Genomic DNA, 9,015 nt, shown 5'->3' with positions numbered 1-9,015 from the left:
ATAGCTGAGCAAGTGCCCTTGTGGTATAATTGACCATTACTTGGATATATGCCCAAGAGTGGTATAGCTGGATCTTGGGGGAGATAGACACCCAATTTTCTAAGAAAGTGCCATATTGATTTCCAAAGTGGTTGTACAAGCTTGCATTTACACCAGCAGTGGAGGAGAGTTCCCCTAGTTCCACATCCTCTCCAGCATAAGGTGTCTTCAATGTTTTTGATCTTAGCCATTCTGACAGGCTTTAAAAACTGAGGGCTGATGAGATGATTCAATGTGTAAGTGAACTACTTTCTAAGCTTGACCACCTAGTGTCAGTTTCTCAGAACTAACATGGTGGAAGGGGTGCATTAGCTCCTAGAACTTCTCTTGGGAACTCTACACATGGGCAGGTGAACGGGCACATTCTCACACATGAATAAATAAGGGTAAAATAAATTTAATTGAACAGAATCTAAGAATACATACTGAACAGTGAAATCAATTTCATAAGGCATACAATGTTTTGCACAACATCCAATGTAAAATAAATGTATGCAGGTAGAATAGGAACAGTATCCAATGAATGTTATGTAGACATCAGGATCTGAGGCTGGAGGTATGATTCAACAGGAGAAGGCTTGATGACATGTTCCAGGACTCAATGAACAGCTCTGAAAAAAATGATTTTCAATATTTGTAATGAATAATTGTGTTTAAATATATACAAACACGTGTCATGACCTATTCATGTTTCTAAGGCTTTGAAATGTCCACTGACAGTGTAAGAAGCTCTGTCTTGAGGATGGGATCACTAGCAGTGTTTCCTCTAGACAGCAAGGCCTACATTTTCTAGGCTGAGCATAAAATCTATGGAAATTAGAAAAATAAACATCCCAAACAACCCCAACTTCAAAAACTATGGAATATACTAAAGTAAAGCTGAGGAGCAGAGCTTTCCAGGACAATGAAGCACATGTGTGAGTGAACAGTGAGTGGAGATGGACACTGTGCTGCAGGAGCTCCTTCACCCAGGATGTCTCACCCTCATCACTCGATGGCACTGAGGATGTCTGAGGGATTCCACACCTCTGAGTGTGTCTGTGATGACATTTCCTGAGATGATTAGCATGTGAGGTCTCTGATCTAACAATGCATTTTAACATTTTACAGAATGTTAAAACATGGGAGAATTTTCTTGAGGAGTCTAGTTGGAAGAAGTAGGTAACCAGGGCTGTTTCCTTGGGTACTGTTATCTTTTCTTGATTTCTTCCTATTTTACTCCACTGTGCTTCCCACAGGCCATGAGTTTAAAAGCTCTGTTCTACTGCATCCTCCCACCATGATGGAGGAAACCTCTGAAATCAAGAGATAAAATGAATCCTTCCTCCTTCCATTGTTTTACTCAGGTTACAGCAGTGAGAAACTTCATAATATATGCCCTACATTCTCTGAAGAAGAAGAGAGTAAGATGCTGGAAGTCTTGTTTGCTGGCCAGCCTGGCAGAAAAGGCATCACTGAAGTGAAGCTTCATTAAAGGTAGGTGTCGGGGCTGTCATAGTCACAGGGAAACCAGCCCCTAACCACAGCATTTATCAGTTAGGACAGATGTTGTAAGAAGGTAACAATCAAGAGAGGAGAGGGAGGGTGTTACATGTCAGTCGATGCTGAAAGGATGGAGGGGGAAAAGGAAAGAAATCAGAGTCCTAGAAATGGAGACAATTCAACTGTCAAAATGTCAACACCTGATGCTAAGAAAAGACAGGTGTCAGGGTCTTGGCAGCACTGGACATTGATGGTCCAGTGTTGTGAGGCTACAAGAGGCCAGGGAAGGGATAAGGGCTTACCTATACTGTGGGATGTTCTGTATGTCCTGTGGGAGCCCTTCTTGGGTTCTTTGTGGCGTTACCCAGCAGGTCCGTATGGAGGATGATTAGGACCATGGGCCTGAGTGCAGGTGTTTGAGATGGTCTGCACTTGGCTGTGCTGGGGGATGGTCTGTATGTCAAGTTGCTCTGATTGGTCAATAAATAAAACCTGATCGGCCGTGGCTAGGCAGGAAAGATAGGCGGGACTAACAGAGAGGAGAAATAAAAGGACAGAAAGGCAGAAGGAGACGCTGCAGCCGCCGCCATGACCAGAGACACTGCAGCCGCTGCCATGACCAGCAGCATGTGAAGACGCCGATAAGCCACCAGCCACGGGGCGAGGTATAGAGTAGTAATAAGCTCATAAGAAGTAAAGATACTAGTTGTGTATAAGAAGCAAGAATGGGTTACTTAAAGATATAAGAAAAGTTAGCAAGTAGCCTGCCACGGCCTTACAGTTTGAAAGCAAAAGAAGTCTCTGTGTTTACTTGGTTGGGTCTGAGCGGCTGTGGGACTGGCGGGTGGCAGAGATTTGTCCTGACTGTGGGCAAGGCAAGAAAAACTCAAGCTACATACCTAAGTAGAACAGGCCAAGAAAGGACGACGCCTTATAGCTTGTTACACAAAGAATGCGAATCGCAGCATGCATGTTGGGATTGATTTGGAATAGCATTTGTGCAGTTACTACTACATTTCTGAATTTTAATATGATGTTCACCTGCAGAGGAAGAAAGGCAAAAGGGAAAAAATAATTATTTTGGAATGAATCATAACTTCGTCAATGAGAACATACAGGATCCCTGGAAAATGGTCAATCATTCTTCTGTTAATTTTTCACATGGAGAGTACTGCATTCACGAAGGTGCTGACTAGAATTTTAGTGTATAAATCCCTTCATCCATGATTATATTTACCTATGAATACCTGAGGATCATCAAGAACACTCCTCCATTGTTAGTGATAGTGCAAATTTTACAGCCACTTTGGAAATCAGTATGGCAGTTTCTCAGAAAATTGAGAATCAATCTACTGCAAGATCCAGTGATACCACTCTTGGGCATATACTCAAGGGGTGCTCAATCATACTACAAGGACACATGCTCAACTATGTTTATAGCAGCATTATTTGTAATAGCCAGAACTTGGAAGAAACCTAGAACCCTTCAACTGAAAAATGGAAAACGAAAATGTGCTACATATACACAGTGGAGTATTACTAAGCTGTTAAAAAAAAATGACATCATGAAATTTGCAGGCAAACACTAGTGGAATCCCATGAACTGTGGACTGGTGGCTGTGGAGCCCCCATGGGACTGGACTAGGCCCTCTGGATACAGAAGACAATTGTTTGGCTCAAACTGTTTAGGGGATACCCAGACAGTAGGATCGGGATCTGTCCCTGGTCTATAAGCAGGCTTCTGGGAATCCAGTGCCTGTGGTGTTAACACCTTGCACAGCCTTGGTGCAATGGGAAGGAGCTTGGACCTGCCTAGACTCAGTGTGCTAGGCTCTGCTGACTCCCCATGGGAAACCTTGATTTGGGGGATGTGGGGATGTGTCGTGGCCTGGGAAAGAGGGCTGGGGGTGGGAGGAGGGAGGAGGGGGGATCTGTGGAGTGAGTAGAAAATTTCTTAATAAAGAAAAATGAAAAAAAGAAATCAGCGAAATCTTCAAACTATAAAATAAAAGTAAGAAAAAGAAATTTGCAGGCAAATGGTGAAATTTGAAAATATCACCCTGGGTGAGGTAATCCAGACTCAGAAAGACAAACATGGTATGTACTCATGCCAAGTGGATACTTTATGTAAAGCAAAGAATAACCAGACTACAACCTACAATTCCAGAGAATCTAGGAAACAAGGAGGACCCTAAAAAGGATGTACAGATCACCTAGGGAAGGGGAAGCAGAGGAGATCCACATGAGTAAACTGGGAATGGGGAGGCATTAGAGGGTAGGGAATGGGGAATAAGAACATGAGGGAACGGGATGGTTGTGCTGGGGGACGTATGGAGTGGGAGAGCAATGAAAATGATATCTTGATAGAGGGAGACATTATGGGGTAAGGGAGAAACCTGGTGCTTGGGAGATTCCCAGGAGTCCACAAGGATGACCCCAGATTAGACTAATAGCAATAATGGAGAGGGTGCCTGAACTGGTCTACCCTGGTCATCAAATTGGTGAATACCCTAACTTGTCATCATAGAGCCTTCATCCAGTAACTGGTGGAAGCAAATGCAGAGATCCACAAAGAAACACCAGGCTGAGCTCTGGGAGTAGTCCAATCAAAGAGAGAATGGGAAGAGGGATTATATGAGCAGTGGAGTGGGGGGGGGGGGGGTCAAGATCATGATGGGAAAAATCTACAGAAACAACTGAACCAAGCTCATAGGAACTGCGAACTTCATACCAACAGCTGTGGAACCTGCATGGGACCAAACTAGACCCTCTGCATACAGGAGCAGTTGTGTAGTTGGGTCTGTTTGAGGGGCCCCTGGCACTGTGATCAGGATCTATCCCTGGTACATGAGCTGGCTTTCTGGATCCCATTATGTATGATCTGACACCTTGCTCACCCCTAATGAAGTGGGGATGGACTTGATCTTGCCTCAACTGAATGTACCAGGCTTAGCTGTGCCCCCATGGGAGAATTTACCCTGTCTGAAGAGGGCAGGAGGGGTTGGGGGAGGAAAAGGTAGTGCTGGGGAAAGCAGGGGGAGGGATGAGAGGGGAATTTGTGGTTGGTAGGTAAAATGAATTTAAAAAATTTAAAGAAAAAGAAAGCCTTCAAAAATTATTGTTCATCTTAATTGATTTATTTATTTGAACTATCATTATTGGCAAGCAATACCCGAAGCAGGCTAGCCCTTTCCTACTTTTATACAGAAACAATCTCCCACACTCTCAGTCTCTGCCCATGAATTCCTCGAGTGCAAGCACTCTGAATAAATCCTCAATTACCTGTAGAGACTGTCGCTAGGAAACACTCCTGGTCTATTTTTGCTTCACAGGTTTCTTTTGATGACTCACAACTCTTGGCAGATGGATGTTTTGTACACACGACACATTGCAGAGCTGAAAAGGCAAAACCAGGTGTAAGAGGTTTATTTGGGGTCAGTTTCAAGCATTGCGCTGTGGCCCAGAAGAAGAAAAAATGATCAGGAGAAAACTGGGTTGTATGTTGTACTGACTGCATGACTCTGGAAAGGGATGCCTTCAGGACAGCAAAAAGTTCTCTCCACTCTAAATCCTGGGAATGGACAGATTAGAACAATGAATATCAACGATCTGATGTAGGCTGTCTGAGGCAACAACTTGGAATCAGACAAATTAGTGCCTGATAGCACAGGCACTAAGATCAACAATTAATTAATGGAACCTCCTGAGACTGAAAAGTTTTACATGGCAAAGGACACCATCATTTGGACAAAGCAGTAGCTTACAGAATGGAAAAACATTTTACCAACTCCACACCCAATAGAGGACTAACTATATATTCAAAACCTATAAAGAACTCTAAAACCTGGACCTCTAGAAAACCAATAGCACAATTGAAAACTGGAGTAGAGATTAAACAGAGTATTCTCAAAGTGAAAACTCTTTTGAGTTTCCTGTGAAAATATGTACAGAAATGTTCAACATCTTTATCCATCTGGGAAACGCAAATCAAAACTATTTTGAGATTTCATCTTATACCCATAAGAACGGCTAAGATCAATAAAACAAGTGACAACTCATGTGGTGAGGATTTGGAGCTTTAAGAATACTCATCCATTCCCAAAGAGAGTTCCAATGTGTATAGTCACTATGGAAATCAGTGTAGCAGTTCCTCAGGAAGATGGGAATCAATCAACCTCAAAATTCAGCTATATCATTTGGGTGTCTATCCAAAGGATGCTTCATCCTACCACAGAGACACCTGCTCAGCCTTGTTCATTGTTCTTCTATTCATAATAGCCAGAAGTTGTCAGAAATGTAGATGGCCCTCAATAGAAAAAAGGATAAAGAAAATATGGTACATTCACACAATGTAATATTACTCATCTGTTAATAAAACAAAATATGCAGGTAAATGGATGGAACGTTAAAAAATCATCCTGAGTTAGGTAACCCAGACACAGAAAGACAAATATGGCATATATTCACTGATATGTGGATTCTAGATGTTAAATGTTTTATTATAAGGCTTCAATCTACATAAACATATAAGTTAGGTATAGAGTAGGGGTTCTCAACCTTCCTAATGTTGTGACCCCTTAATACAGTTTCTCATGTTGTGGTGACCCCAACCCACAAAATTTTTTGTTGCTGCTTTATAACTGTAATTTTGCTACTGTTATGGATCATAATGTTAATATCTGAGATGCAGGTTATCTGATATGAAAGAGTGAAAGAGTGGTTTGACCCCAAAGGTGTCATGACTCACAGGTGTAGAGGAGGGGGAAGGGTGGGAGATTATGGATCTCCCTGTGAAGGGGAAGTAGAATAAATAGTTACGAGTGCATGGGGGGATTAATTGGGATGGGGAAGGGAGAGAAGAATGGGCAGAAGAAAGGAATACAGGAGAACAGGGAGAGGCAGTTAAAACTCAAGGCCATTAGAGGGGTTTATGGAAACCTAATATAACAGATGCTTCTTAAAATACTTAATACATGAAGGTAATCTAAAAGAACCTACCAAAAATGGGGGAGATGGGTCCCCTACTAAACATTTCTCATCACCAACTGAAGCTTCCAGTACCACAAATGGGTTACATCTAATTGAGCTCTTGGCCAAAGTTGGCCCATGCAAACCCCCAAACAACCCATACTGCTCACCACACACTGATTAAAAAGTCCTATTTCAGAAAAACACCAACTACCTAACTCACTGAACATGAAGAAGCTGATGCCTACCTAGAACCTTCATCCCTATGGACTAGCTTTCATTGCACTGGAAGGTACACGGCATGCTACAAAAATAAACACCAACCCAGCTACAAATGCTTTGACCAGCAGTGATGATCTGCTTACAAGATTCAACAGTGCAACCATACAACAGTGACTCAAAGGCCAAACCAGACCAGGACTAATTGGGCAGGGGATGAAAGTGAAGAGTAAAGGAGAAAATATAGGGAGGGAAAGCTATCACTAAAGACCTTTGGAAAAACTATATGGAAACCTACTACTGTACAAGCTTCCTAAAATATATACATATATGAAAGGAATTTAAATGGAGTTGTATGGTGGGAGAGACAATGACCCAAGTATACATCTTATGCCACCAAGTACAACCTCCATTGCAAGAAACGGGTTACATCTTGTTGAGTCTAAAGACAAAGGTATCCCACGGAACCCCTCCACCAAAATTATAGACTATTACCAAGGCTGCTGGTTACTCTCCACACTAGACAACACTTGCTTAGTCATGAACCATGGATAAGTACAGTTGTTACCCAACTAGAAGAATCACCCTTACTGACTTGCATTCATGCTGCTTGAGGTACTGTGTACACTACTGAAGGAGAAAGGTACTCACCAATATCACCCACCTACAAACACTGTGACCTACAACTTACCCTCTACAGAGCAGAGAAGAGATATGGTCACGATGAGCAGAATGATGATTTTTGTCACTTTAGTCATTTTGGATGACAGACAGTGGCCTGAGGTAAAGGATGGCTGCTCACTCCCTTTATACAGATGGAGAACAGGAAGAAATCTCCAACATTGGTGCAAGGAGGAAATGCCCTTTTCTTTTTCAAGAAACCAGATGTATGATAATGTTGGAAGTACAGGCTGCCCAGCTGTCTAGTTGCAGCTGAGTCGGAGAGCTTCTCCCCCACCCCCTTATCTCATTTTCTCTGTGTGCAAGTGTGTGAGATATAGTTTTCTGGTCCTTCAGAAACTTCTCTAGGAAATGCATGCTCATCCTAGGATTAGGAAATGGAAAACAGTGACTGAGAATTCCAAGGCTTCCAGAGAAGGGACATGTAACATGAAGATTTCCTGAACAGCTTATTCTAATGTTGGAAAATTCTCCAGTTTGAGTCATACCAAAGGAAGAGGTTCGAATATAAGAGACTACATGTAATTACCTAGCTTGTAGCGTCTTCCAACATTTCCATCTTCCCTCCTTAGGAAGTTCTAGTGCTTATCACTCTGGAAGTCTGGTATATCTGGAAGTCTGGGATATCTCAGGTTCCCAGTAAATGTTATGGTTGGCAAGTTCAGGGGTGAAGGCAGAAATGAGGGTGCTTCTCAGAGGCATTTCCAGTGAGCTCCTTCTTGAAGACTAAGCACAGTTTCTGAGTATTTCCTGCCCTGGCCCTTCTGGAATTACAGCTAGGACCATGTCTCCACCACACTCAGCCCTGTCTCACACAGTGTCCCTGCCGTGGACTCTAGGGAAATGAAATATCACGGTCCCAACCTCACTCTGAGCCATTCAGCTACATTCTAGAACAAACATTTAGAAGAAAACTTCTTGCTTGTCCTTGTGGCCTCCGCAACTTCTCAGGGAAATTTACTTCCTTCATGAAAGATGCCATCTCTGGTGGGGTGCATTCTCTCCACTCCATTCTAGTTGTTACCAGGTCTCATGACCTTTCTCTTCCAGGTGACCTTGTCTTTGTGTAGCTCCATTGTCTGGGCTTCATTTAAAACCAGTAACCATGAAGATATTTTCTGTTTCCTTGTTGGCCTTGTCCTCTGTGAGGATTAGGTGTGTGACATGTTCTAAGACCTTAACAGACAGGGCTCTCTCCCTTTCCTTCTGCACCTTTCACATACTGAATCCTAAAAACAACTCTGGGAAGTATATACATATATTTCTTGAAATGAAATAATAATCTCAGAAAAGTTCAGTAATGAATCTAAGGTCACACTCCAGCTAGCAAGCTGCAGAGGACGTGACACCGTGATTGTAAGCAACAAAGCTGTATTTGAAATAAAAATGTCCTACTTAGAGATTATAGTATTTTCTGATTAGTGGGATTTTTTATGTATTTCTCAACTCTTGAGAAACAGATTAATTTTTAATTAAATCCCCATAATTCCACCCAATTAAACAAAAAATTTATTTCTATTTTCTTAGGATTATATACATTTATTAGTTTCCTACTGTTATGGAAAACATAAACTACAGACAATGTCTTATGATGACAGATTACTCTCTTAAGTTGCAGCTGCAGGG

General features: G+C 42.2%; 1 long non-coding RNA gene across 1 annotated transcript; it reads right to left on the bottom strand.

Moving 5' to 3' along the window:
* Positions 1–471: 471 nt before the first annotated feature.
* On the bottom strand, positions 472–7,478 carry LOC119088423. Its single transcript, XR_005092093.1, has 4 exons — positions 7,400–7,478; positions 4,804–4,917; positions 2,421–2,562; positions 472–650 (listed from the first exon to the last, which is right to left on the bottom strand). It is a non-coding gene; the product is annotated as an uncharacterized LOC119088423 (long non-coding RNA).
* Between the last annotated feature and the right edge of the window lie 1,537 nt (positions 7,479–9,015).

This window comes from Peromyscus leucopus, chromosome 7, assembly GCF_004664715.2.
Source record: "Peromyscus leucopus breed LL Stock chromosome 7, UCI_PerLeu_2.1, whole genome shotgun sequence".
Taxonomy (NCBI): Eukaryota; Metazoa; Chordata; class Mammalia; order Rodentia; family Cricetidae; genus Peromyscus; species Peromyscus leucopus.
The sequence above is the reverse complement of the archived record's forward strand: the minus strand, read 5'-3'. Positions and strand labels throughout refer to the sequence as shown.